The sequence below is a fragment of the Balaenoptera physalus genome (genome assembly GCF_965194825.1).
Source record: "Balaenoptera physalus genome assembly, chromosome: 13".
Taxonomy (NCBI): Eukaryota; Metazoa; Chordata; class Mammalia; order Artiodactyla; family Balaenopteridae; genus Balaenoptera; species Balaenoptera physalus.
The window spans coordinates 46412661-46425928 of record NC_138892.1 but is presented as its reverse complement, the minus strand read 5'-3'; positions in this window follow the sequence as shown (position 1 = coordinate 46425928).

The window sequence follows — 13268 nt, the reverse complement described above, 5'->3', positions numbered from 1 at the left end:
CTGGATCATATGATAATTGTGTTTTGAATTTTTTGAGTACTCTCCATACTGTTTCCCATAGCAGCTGCACCATTTTGCATTCCCAAAAACAGTGTGCAAGAGTTCCAATTTCTCCACCAACATTTGTTGTCTTTTGGTTTTTATTGATAATAGACATTGTGCCAGGTGTGAGGTGATACCTTATTGTGGTTTTAATTTGCATTTCCCTGATGAATAATAACAATGAGCATTTTCTCATATACCTGTTGGACTTTTGTATGTCTTCTTTGGAGGACTGTCTATTCGAGTCCATTAAAAATTTGTTGTCATTAAAAAAAAAATATTAAGTTCTAGTACGTATATATTTTGGAGATTAACCTCTTTTCAGATATATGATTCACAAATATTTTCTCCCATCCCATTGGTTGCCTTTTCACTCTGTTGTTTGCATTGCTGTTCAGAAGCTTTTTAGTTTGATGTAGTTCCACTTGTTTATTTTTGTTTGTGTTTCCATGAAAGCGTTGCCAAGACCAATGTCATGAAGCTCTTCCCCTATGCATTCTTCTAAAAATGTTAGTTTCAGGTCTATGTCTAAAGTCTTTAATCCATTTTGAGTTAATTTTTGTATATGGTGTAAGATAAGACTACAATTTTGTTTTTTTGCATGTGGATATCCAGTTTTCCCATAACCATTTGTTTATGAAACTATGTTTTCTCCATTGCATATTTTTGGGACCTTGTTGAAGATAAGTTGATCTTATATGTGTGGATTTATTTCTGAGCTCTCTATTTTGTTCCATTTGTCTATATGTCTATCTTTTTGCCAGTACCATACTGTTTTGATTACTGTAGCGTTGTATTGTAATATATTTTGAAACCGGAAAGTGTGAGGCCTCCAGCTTCATTCTTCTTTCTCAGTATTGATTTGGCTATTTGAAGTCTTTTGTGGTTCCATATGAATTTTAGAATTTTTTTCTATTTCTGTAAAAAAAATGCCATTGGAATTTTGATAAGGATTGCATTGAATCTACAGATGGCTTTGGGCAGTATGAACATTTTAACAATATTAAGTATTTCAGTTAATGAACATGGCATAGCTTTCCATTTATTTGTGTCTTGTTTAATTTCTTTCATCAATATTTTGTAGTTTTCAGTATGCAAATCATTCACCTCCTTAGTTTAGTTTATTCCTAGGCATTTTATTCATTTTGATGCTACTGTAAATGTGATTGTCTCCTATTTTTTTTTCAGACAGTTTGCTGTTAGTGTATAGAAACACAACTGATTTTTGTGTGTTCATTTTGTATCCTGTAATGTTACTTAATTCATTTAATAGTTCTAAGTTTTTTTATGGAGTGCTTAGAGTTTTCTAAATATAAGATCATATTGTTTGCAAATGGGGACAATTTTACTTTTTCCTTTCCAATTTTGATGACTTTTACTTCTTTTTCTTGCCTATTGCTCTGACTAGAACTTCCAGTACCATGTTGAATAAAAGTGGGCATCCATACCTTGAGCCTGATCTTAGAGGAAAAGCTTTCAATTTTTTACCATTGTGTATAATGTTATCTTGTGGGCTTCTAATTTATGGCTTTTATTATGTTGATGTAATTTCCTTATTTCTAGTTTGTTGAGAGATTTTATTATGAAAGTGTATTGAATTTTGTTAAATGCTTCTTATTCATCAATTGAGACAATCATGTGATTTTTATCCTTTATTCTGTTACTGTGGTGTATCACATTAACTGATTTTTGTATGTTGAGCCAGTGCTTGATCATGGTGTATGATTCTTTTCATGTACTGGATAGTATTTTGTGGAGGATTTTTGTGTCTATATTCATCAGGGATATTGGCCTGTAGTTTTCTTTTCTTGTGGTATCTTTGTCTGGCTTTGGTATCATGGCCTAATAACATGAGTTTGGAAGTGCTCCCTCTTCTTCAATTTTTTGGAATTGTTTGAGATAGATTGGCATTGTTCTCTTTAAGTATTGGTAGAATTCACCATTGAAGCCATGTGGTTCTAAGCTTTTCTTTGTTGGGAGGTTTTTGATTCAATCTTCTTACTAGTTATAGATCTGTTCAGACTTTCTATTTCTTCAAGATTTAATCTTGGTAGGTTGTATGTTTCTAGGAATTTACTGATTTCTTCTATGTTAAACAATTTTTTGGTATATAATTGTTTACAATTTTCTTATGATCTTTTTATTTCTGAAGCATCAGTTGTAATGTTTCTTCTTTCCTTTTTGATTTTATTTATTTGAGTCTTCTTTCTTTTTTTCTTAGTCTAGCTAAGGGATTGGCTATTTTGTTGGTCTTTTCAAAAAACTATCTCCTAGTTTTGCTCATTTTTTCTATTTTCTATTTTATCTATTTTTGCCCTGATACGTTGTTTCTTTCCTTCTACTAACTTTGGGCTTAATTTGTTTTTCTACAAGACTTTGATGAAGAAAATTGAAGGAGATACAAGTAAACGGAAAGACATACTGTGTTCATAGATTGAAAGAATTAACACTGTTAAAATGTCCACACTACCCAAAGCCACCTATAAACTCAATGCAATCCCTATCAAAATCCCAATAGCATTTTTCACAGAAATAGAAAAAACAATCCTAAAATTTTTATGGAACCACAAAAGATCCCAAATAGCCAAAGCAATTCTGAGAAAGAAGAACAAAGCTGGAAGCCTCACACTTCCTGATTACACACTATAGTCTATGACCATACCACCCTGAATGTACCCGATCTCGTCTGATTACAAACTATAATACAAAGCTATAGAAACCAAGATAGTGTGGTACTGGCATAAAAATCAACACATAGATGAATGGAATAGAATCAGAGAGCCCAGAAATAAACCCACACATATACGGTCAACTAATATTTGACAAGCAAGCCAAGAATACTCAACGGGCAGAGGATAGTCTTTTTAATAAATGACGTTGGGAAAACTGGGTATTCATATGCAAAAGAATGAAATTGAGCCCCTATCTTACACCACTCACAAAAACTAACTTTAAATGGATTAAATATGTAAATATAAGACCTGAAACTATAAAACTCCTAGAAGAAAACATAGGGAAAATCTCCTTGTTATTGGTCTTGGCAAGGATTTTTTGGATATGGCTCCAAGAGTACAAGCAACAAAAGCAAAAATAGACAAGTGGGGACTGTATCAAACTAAAAAGCTTCTGCACAGCAAAGGAAACAATCAACAAAATTCTCAACCTATGGAATGGGAGAAAATATTTGTAAATTATATATTTCATAAGGGGTTAATATCCAAAATATATAAATAACTCATACAGCTCTATAGGAAAAAAATCCAATCTGATTAAAAAATGGGCTGAGGAACTAAACGGACATTTTCCAAAGAAAACAAACAGATAGCCAACAAGTACATGAAAAGATGTACAACATCATTGATCAAAAGATGCTCCACACCACCAATCATCAGGAAAATACAAATCAAAAGCACAATGAGATATTGCCTCACACCTGTTAGAATGGCTGTCATCAAAATGACAAGAGATAGCAAGTGTTGGCGAGGATGTGGAGAAAAGGGAACTCTTGTGCACTGCTGTTGGAATGTAAATTGGTACAGCTACTATGGAAAACAGTAGGAGGTTCCTCAAAAAATTAAAAATAAACTACATTTGATCCAGCAATCCCACTTCTGGGTATATCTCCAAAGGAAATGAAATCAGTATCTTGAAGAGATATCTGCACTTCCACGGTCAATGCAGCATTATTCACAATAGGTAAAATTTGGAAACAACCTAACTGTCTATCTAGAGATTAATGGATAGAGAAGATATGGGGATATAAATATACATCCATGAGAAAGAAGGAAATACTGCCATTTGTGACAGCATGGATGGACCTTGAAGACATTATGCCAAGTGAAGTAAGCCAGACAAAGACAAATACTATATGATATCACTTATATGTGGAAACTAAAATAGCCACACTCTTAGAAACAGAGTAGAATGGTTGTTTCTAGGGGCTGGAAGTTGGGGGAATTGGAGAGATTTTTGGTCAACAGCTACAAACTTCCAGTTAAAAGATGGATAAATTCTGGGACTCTAACATGCAATGTGGTGATTATAGTTAACAATACAGTTAACTATAGTTAACACTTCTATATAATTGAAAGTTGCTGAGAAAGTAGATCTTAAATGTTCTCACCACAAAAAAATGGCTACTACATGAGGTGATGTGAGGTATTAACTAATGCTGTCATAATCATTTTGCAATATATATGTATCAAATCAACACATACATCTTAAACTTACACAATGTTATATGTCAATTATATCTAAATAATGCTGGAAGAAAGTATGAATAAAAATAAAATACCCAACAATATGAAAATTTAAAAAACACACATAAAATAATTATGGGTCAAAGAAGAAATCATATTGTAAACTAAAAAATACTTACAGTTGAATGATAAATGAAAATACTACATACCAAAACTCATGAAATGCAGCAGAAGTGATTCTTTTAGGAATTTATAGATTTAAGGTTTGTACTAGAAAAGAGAAAAGGCTGAATAGTAATAAGATAAAGTTTTAACTTAAGAAATTAGAAAAGGAACAATAGAATAAATCCCAAAGCGAGTAGAAGGAAGGAGATAAAAAATATAAAAGCAGAATTCAATGAAAGAGAAAACCAAGATACCATAAAGAGAAAAAACAAGTTCAGAAATTAGTTCTATGAAAATCTTAAAATAGAAAAACCTCTGGAATTTTTTTCAAGGAAAAAGGAAAGCACATATAAGTAATATAATGAATGATAAAATATAACTATAGTTACATAAGAAATATAAAAGACAACAAGAAGATATTATCAATAATTTTATGCCCATAAAGTTGAAATGGATTAAGAATTCAGAATCTGTGAAAATATGACTTAGATAAGATTATAGACCACCTATGTCAAATTGACTTAGCTATTTGAGGAAATTTTGCCTGGAATGGATACTGCTGTAAACAATAAATAATTTCACTTTAGAAAACCCCACAGATCAGTTTATCTGAGACAGTAGACCGCTCACTTCTGCAATTAGCTTTCAAATATTTACAATTTATACTTATGAAAAGTGACAAGATTCACTTCAATGTCCTCCTTTCTCTTTGTCCACTAAATTTTGAACAATTATATCACAAATTTGCCTGATCCTAATCAGCTCCTTGCCTTGAAAGACCCATTTTAAACCACTTGAACTCAGAATCCAAAGTCCTATAAATATTCCGTTTCTGACTTCCCCCTTCTGACACACTGCTAAGATTCTGTCAGGTAGTGGTCTCCCTTACTGAAGTAACTGCTAGTTATAGCTTTGCTTTAGTAATAGGTCTGGTGGTACTTTGAGGAGTTCAGAAGGATAGGTTTCCTCTTTTTCTGAAACCCTATATACAAAAGATAAATTTCTAGTGCTCTTCGTTCCTTGCCAAAGCAAGTCACAGGGTAGCTCAGATTCAAGGCGTAAGGAAATATATTCCACCTTTTGATTCAAGGAGCTGCAAAGACACCTTGTAAAGAGGCATACATACAGGAAGGGATAGATAATTGTGGGTATTTTTGCAATCTAACACAGGGATGGAGAAATCATCTAACTCAGTCCCTGTGTTTTACTGTAACCCCTAACTTAGAGATTGGTTGATTTGTCAAATGTTACACAACAGTTAAGTGGCGGCACTTCTCTTGAGTCTGTTCCTAAATGATCCTCTTCAGGGCTTCTCCCATGTGTTCTTGATTCCCATGGTTCCTAGCACAGCATATTAACAGAATAGGCGCTAAGAAAATATGAGTAGCGAATATCTGAAGAACTAAATCAATTATTCGGAAATTTTTACTATGATATCCAACTCTTCAAGTAAAATATTCAAAATTTTTTTGTATAGAATAAAGGGAGTGAGTGTTTGGGGGCTTGAATTTCTTGATTCTCCTCATTTAAAAAAGATACAGACAGAATCACCAGGCATAGTGTCTTTAAAATATTCTGATTATTTGATGATTTTGAAAGTAATATAGAGCCAGTGTCGTGGAGAGGGGTGGCTTTCTCTGGATTCTCCCAATCCTGCAATGCTATGGGAGCCTGGTGGGGTTCTTACAAGAAGTCAGCAGGAAGATGGTAACCCCCGCCTATGGCTACAGCCCCCAGAAGGTTCACACTCTGGAGCTGGTCCATGCTTGGCCTCCAGCAATTCATCCAGATTTCTAGTTTGGACTTCCTACTGGTTTGTGTGGCATCTGGTGGCTCTGCTCCAGTTAAGCTGCAAGGCTTCTGATTCATAGGAACACAAGTTCAGGATCTTATATATCATTGCACTGTCAGATGAAACTACTGACAGGCTGGGGGAACAAATATCAGAAGATTAAATCACTTGCCCAGAGTCATATTGCTGGTAAGGATTTACCCGAGATTGCTTCCATATATTACACTCTTTACCAGCCTCCACTCACACCAGGGAATCCAATTTCAGTATAATACAAGAACTTTCTAACAATGAGGGGAAAAAAATAAACTGACTTTTAAAATTTCAGACAATACAAATTGCTTAAAGTAGAAAGTGGAATTACTCTTATACTCCTAGGAGTTTGGTGTTTGGTTTAGAATCTGCACTGTAGATCTTTAGGGCTTTTTGTTTTTTCTCTTTTATCCTTTATGCCCTTAACAGGTAAGGAAACCAAATAGTTCACTTAAGTAGTTGGCTTCAAACATTCTTAAATCCCATTAACAGGATTAGAAGGCATGATTCCTGAATCTATCAGCTAATTGAATCAGGTTCCATGTATACTGTATGTCTTTTCTTAATGTTCAATATTGACTCAAGGTTGGGGCATGAAGAGAAAGTACACTAATTATGCACACACATGCTGTTTGTAGGGAACATTCACATATAATGCCTTAACACCTTTTGTAGAGAAGCATACCCCCTGGAACTTTGGATGGAATAGTAGACTGTAACAACTGTTATTTTCAAGGGTTCAATTTATGCATATATTTGAATTTGCTAGTTTTGTTTTCCATTAGCTTCATCAGAGTACAAAAGAGAAATGCTGTAGATTCACACCAATATAATTTAAATGATTATTACATTGATATTCCTTTTTCTCCCCAAATAGCTTATAAATTTCCTGTTTTCTTTCTTCATTTTATAAAGTTTTTTTTTTTTAAAAGCATTTAACCACATGAAGCTCCATGACACATTAAAGGAGAGAAAAATGTGAGTGGGTAAGCAATGAAGCTGAGAAGGAAACATTTGATACTGGGTAATATGTGCCTTGACAGGAGAAAACAAGAATACCTCCTCAGGCTTCAACAATAACTCCATTTCTCAATAGTTAGCAATGTTATGATTCTGAAATAAATGGAAACATTTTATGAATAATCAGCAGTTTGGGAAGCTATATTTTATTGTTTGCCTAACAGGTCTTTCATTTCCAAAGCATCATAACATCAGAGAAAAAAATATGGTATGTACAGGCTGTCACTGAGATACAAACAATTGACACTCAGAAACTCCTTATATATAACCATGCCTCGGGTTTGAAGTTTTTGTCTATTAGTTTTTCAATTGCTCTTTATTGCTTTTCTAGCTCCCTCTTACAATTCTATTAGTAGAGACTCTTTTCTCTATCACTCCTATGATGAAGAATTGTGGAGAAGCCTTCCAGGAGAAAGAGTGATATCCTGGTTGACTCTTAAAGGATGAGGAGCCATTTCCTAGTTGAAATGCATAGGTTTGGAAATGGAAAGCAAGGGCATGCCAGCCTGAAGGGGCCCCATCAGCAAAGGAAGAAATAGCGTAGGGTTCAGAGAACCTAAATAGCTTGGAGTCATTAGAAGTTTAAGAAGATTAAGAAGATTGGGATTTCCCTGGTGGTACAGTGGTTAAGACTCTCCCAATGCAGTGGGCCTGGGTTCAATCCCTGATTGGGGAACTAAGATCCTACATACTGCAACTAAGCCCACGCACTGCAACTACTGAGCCCGTGTGCTCTAGAGCCTGCACGCACCAACTAGAGCCCAGGTGCTGCAACTAGAGAAGCATGCACGCTGCAACGAAGACCCAGCAGTGCAGCCAAAATAAATAAATAAATAAATAATAAAAAAGAAGATTAAGAAGATCACTGAGCTTCATTGTGGGGAAAGGATTAGAAGGGAACAATATTTTAGGTAGGGAGTACAAGGCAGTTGTTGCAGTTATTCATGGGGGAGATGACAGTGGCCTTAGATATAATGGATAACTATAGAGCTATTACTTTTCAATTGCCTAAGGGTTAAACAAATTTTTCAACCCCAGCTGTACATATCGTGTTGCAGACATATAGGCTGTCTACCCAACAGCCATTTTCCCCTTTTTCTTTTAAAGGGAACTGCTAACTGGTTGCTAACTGCTTTCTGATATTGAGAGCTGTATATTCAGGGCCCAACTACATTTCCAGAGCCATACAATTTAGGAATGAGAATGAGACGCAATTCTGGCCAATATGGTTTGAGAGAACAACTCCTGAGATCTTTTCATTAGCCTTAAAAAAGGAATCCATGAAAGAAACTTTCTTCTGGCCTTTGCATGTTTTTGTAGAAGGATGTGATTAATGGGGCTGCTGTAGCCATTTTGAGATTCAGTGGACAGTTTTAGAACAAAAGCCAACATTCTGAAAATGAAAGAGCAGAAATACAGCAAGAGGCTGGGTCTTTGATGACCAAGTTGGGGTGGTGAGTTAATCAACCCTGATTATCTTTTGAATTTTTGCTATGTAAGACAAAACAAAATCCACTTATTTAATACATTTTTATTTGAATTGTTTGCTACTTGCAGCCAAAGGCATCCTAACTCATATACATGTGAAAATATACAACTGAATTTAAAAATATCTAATATACATATAAACTTGGGAAATTTGCAAAAAAACATACAGGGAATTTCCATATACATTTCACCCACTTTTTCCCAATGATAATATTTTATATAACTGTAGTACAATATCAGAACTAGGAAACTGACTTTGATACAATCCACAGAATGTACTAGATTTCACCAGTTTTACATGCACAAATTTGTATACGTGTGTGAATAGTGACTAGAGTATGCAACTTTATCACATGTAGATTCATGTAACTATCACTATGACCAAGATACAGAACTGTTCCATCACCACAAAGCTTCCTTGTGCTATCCCTTTATAGCTACTCCCATCCGTTTTTCCTTCCTCCCTAATCACTAACCCCTGGAAATACTAATCTGTTTTCCATATCTATAATTTCGTTATTTCAAGAATATTATATAGATGGAATCATGTAGCATGTAACCACTTTGGGATTGATTTTTTTTTATTCAGCATAATTCTCTTGATCCATTCAAGTTGTTGCATATATCAATAGTTCATTCATTTTTATTGCTGTGTAGTACTCCATGGTATGGATATGCCACAGTTTGTTTAATCATTCATCTGTTAAAGGACACTTGGGATGTTTCCAGCTTTGGCTATTACAAATAAGGCTTCCATGAATATTAATGTACAAGTTTTTAGTGTTTTTTTTTAATTTTATTTTTGGCTGCGTTGGTTCTTTCTTCGTTGCTGTGCGCAGGCTTTCTCTAGTTGCGGCGAGCGGGGGCTACTCTTCATTGCGGTGCATGGGCTTCTTATTCTGGTGGCTTTTCTTGTTGCTAGCATGGGCTCTAGGCGTGTGGGCTCAGTACTTGTGGCACACAGGCTCTAGAGTGCAGGCTCAGTAGTTGTGTTGCATGGGCTTAGTTGCTCTGCGGCATGTGGGATCTTCCTGGACCAGGGATCGAACCTGTGTCCCCTGCATTGGCAGGCAAATTCTCAACCACTGCGCCACCAGGGAAGTCCAATGTACAAGTTTTCGTATGTGCATAGTTTTCATTTCCCTGGGATAAATGCCCAAGGGTACAATTGCTGGGTCATATGGTAAGTGTATGTTTAGTTTTATAAGAAACTGTCAAAGTATTTTCCAGAGTGATTGTACCATTTTATATTCCCACCAGCAATGTATTAGTGATCCAGTTTCTCCACATCCTTATAAGGTTTGGTGTTACCACTATTTTTTATTTTAGCCATTCTAATAAGTATGTAGTGATACCTCATTATGGCTTTAGTTTGCATTTCCCTAATGATTAATGAAGTTGAAAATCTTTTAGGTGCTCATTTTGCCATCTTTATATCTTCTTTAGTGAAATGTCTGTTGATGTGTGTGATAGGAAGAACAACTGCCTCCCAAAGATATGCCACAGTCCCCAGAACCTCAAGAATATGTTACTTTACACAGCGAGGGTACTTTGTTGATGTGATTAAAGGTATGGACCTTGAAATAAGCAAACAGGGGCTTCCCTGGTGGTGCAGTGGTTGAGAGTCTGCCTGCCAATGCAGGGGACACAGGTTCGAGCGCTGGTCTGGGAAGATCCCACATGCCGCGGAGCAACTGGGCCCGTGAGCCACAATTACTGAGCCTGCGCGTCTGGAGCCTGTGCTCCGCAACAAGAGAGGCCGCGATAGTGAGAGGCCCGCGCACCGCGATGAAGAGTGGCCCCCGCTTGCCACAACTGGAGAGAGCCCTCGCGCAGAAACGAAGACCCAACACAGCCAAAAATAAATTAAAGAAAAAAAAAAAAGGTATGGACCTTGAGATGGGGAGACTGTCAAGAATTATACAGGTGGGCTTAATCTAATCCCATGAGTCCTTATATGGAGAACCTTTCAGGGGGAGATGTGACTTAGGAAGAAAGATCAGAGATGCAGAGATTGCAGAGATGGAATATTGCTAGCTTTGAAGATGGAATAGGGGGCCATGAGCCAAGGAATATGGGTGACCACTAGAAGCTGGAAAGGCAAGGAAATACATTCTCCTTTAAGAGCCTCCAGAAAGGGCTGTATTCATCCTGCTGACACCTTGATCTTAGACTAGTGAGATCTGTGATATCTAACTATAAGAAAATAAAAATGTGGTTTCTTCCAGCAACTATTGTGGTAATTTGTTACAATAGCAATAGAAAAATAATGCAATCTCTTTTACCCATTTTCTAATTAGACTGTTTAATGTCAAGTTTTGGGAGTCCTTTATATATTCTAGGTATTTGTCCTTTGGGATATGTGGTTTGCAAATGTTTTACCCTGTCTGTAGCTTGTTTCTTCATCCTTTTCACAGAGTCTTTTACAGAGCAAAAGTTTTAAATTTTGATAAAGTCCAATTTATTGACTTTTTCTTTATGGATCATGATTTTGATGTCAAGTCCAAGAATTCTGTTAACACTATATCCTGAATTTTTTTCTCCTATTTTTTCTAATTATTTAAAAAACTGTGGTATAAAAAACATAACATAAAATTTATTATTTCAGCCATTTAAAAATGTACAATTCAGTGGCATTAAGTACATTCACACTTCTGTGCAACCATCACCACCGTCCATCTCATCATCCCAAACTGAAACACTGCACCAATTAAACAATGATTCTTATTCTCCCTCACCAGCCCCCCAATCCTAGACCACTATGCTACCTTCTGTAACTATAAATCTGACTATTCTAGGTACCACATGTAAGTAGAATCATACAGTATTTGCCATTTTGTGGCTGGCTTGTTTCACTTAGCATAATATTTTCAAGGTTTATCCATGTTGTAGTATGTATCAGAATTTCATTCCTTTTTAAGACTAATATTCCATTGTATGTATACATGACATTTTGTTTATCCATTCACCTGTTGATGAATTTTTAGGTTGTTTCAATCTTTTGGCTATTGTGAATAATGCTGCTATGAATATTGGTGTGCAAATACCTGTCTCTGCTTTCAATTATTCTGAAAATATATCTAGAAGTGAAATTGCTGGGTCATATGGCAATTCTGCTTAATTTTTTAAGGAACTGCCATACAGTTTTCTACAGTAGCTGTACCATTTCACATTTCCAACAGAAATGTCCTCTTTTGCATTATACCCCTGTGTTTGTTTCCTGTTTTCGAGATTCCATGTTGCTCTCTTGTAATTAACTGCCTTGTTTTGGTGTGACACAGCCTCCATTTGCTTTCTGAGAAAGGGTGTGTAAGAGATACAATTTTTTTGAACTTGTGTGTCTGAAAATGAACTGTTTTGTTCTCACACTTGATTATTTGGTTGAGTATAACATTCTAGGTTAAAAATATTTTCAAATCTTTTACTCCATTGTCCTACAGCTTCCAGTGCTTTTACTGGCAAGTTCAAAGATATATTTATTCTTGTCCTTTTCATGTAACATGGTTCCCCCTCTGCCCCACCCCGTGCAAGTTTTTACAATCTTCTTTTGATTCCCATTGTTCTGAAATGTCACAATTATGTCCCTTGCTGTTGGTCTTTCTTTTCCACTATGTTGGGCACTTAGTGCGCTGATACAGTTTGAAAATGCACATCTGACATTTCTGAGAAATTTTTTTGATTATTTTGTTTAATATTTTCCTTTCCTCCATATTCTCTGCTCTCTCTCCTTTATTTGGATGTTAGATATTCTGTTCTAATCCACTAATTTTCTTAACTTTTCTCTCTTATTTTCATAGCTTTGTCTTTCTGTTCTACTATCTGGGACATTTCCTTGGTTTATCTTTCAATCCACTTATGGACTTTTTCATTTATGTCATCACGTTTTTAATTTCTAAGAGCTCATTTTGGTCCTCTAAATATTCCTTTACATGGCCTTTTTTTTTTTTTTTTTGGCTGAGTTGGGTCTTCGTTGCTGCGTGTGGGCTTTCTCTAGTTGCGGCGAGCAGGGGCTACTCTTCGTTGCAGTGCACGGGCTTCTCATTGCAGTGGCTTCTCTTGTTGCAGAGCAAGGGCCCTAAAGTGCATGGGTTTCAGTAGTTGCGGCACATGGGCTTAGTTGCTCTGCAGCATGTGGGATCTTCCTGGACCAGGGATCAAACCTGTGTCCCCTGCATGGGAAGGTGGATTCTTAACCACTGCGCCACCAGGGAGCTCCTGACATTTTATTGTTCCATGGATGCAAAGTTTTCTCTCATCTCTCTAAAGGAATTTATTATAATTAAAACATTTTCTTCTGTTCTCTGCATTGTTTGTTTGTCTTTAATTGCTTGCTGTTGGTTTGTTCATTTTGGTCTCTGCCTTTCTGCTTAAAGATTTTCTTCAAATGTGGAGTGATCCATGGTTCTCTGTTCATATCTAAGAGACTGGAATGAAAAGCTGATTGGAAGTTTTAGGTATATAGGTGGGGCTTGTTGATCTTTGTTCTTCGTGGTAGAATGACATGGTTGGGTCATTTCAATGGAGATTCC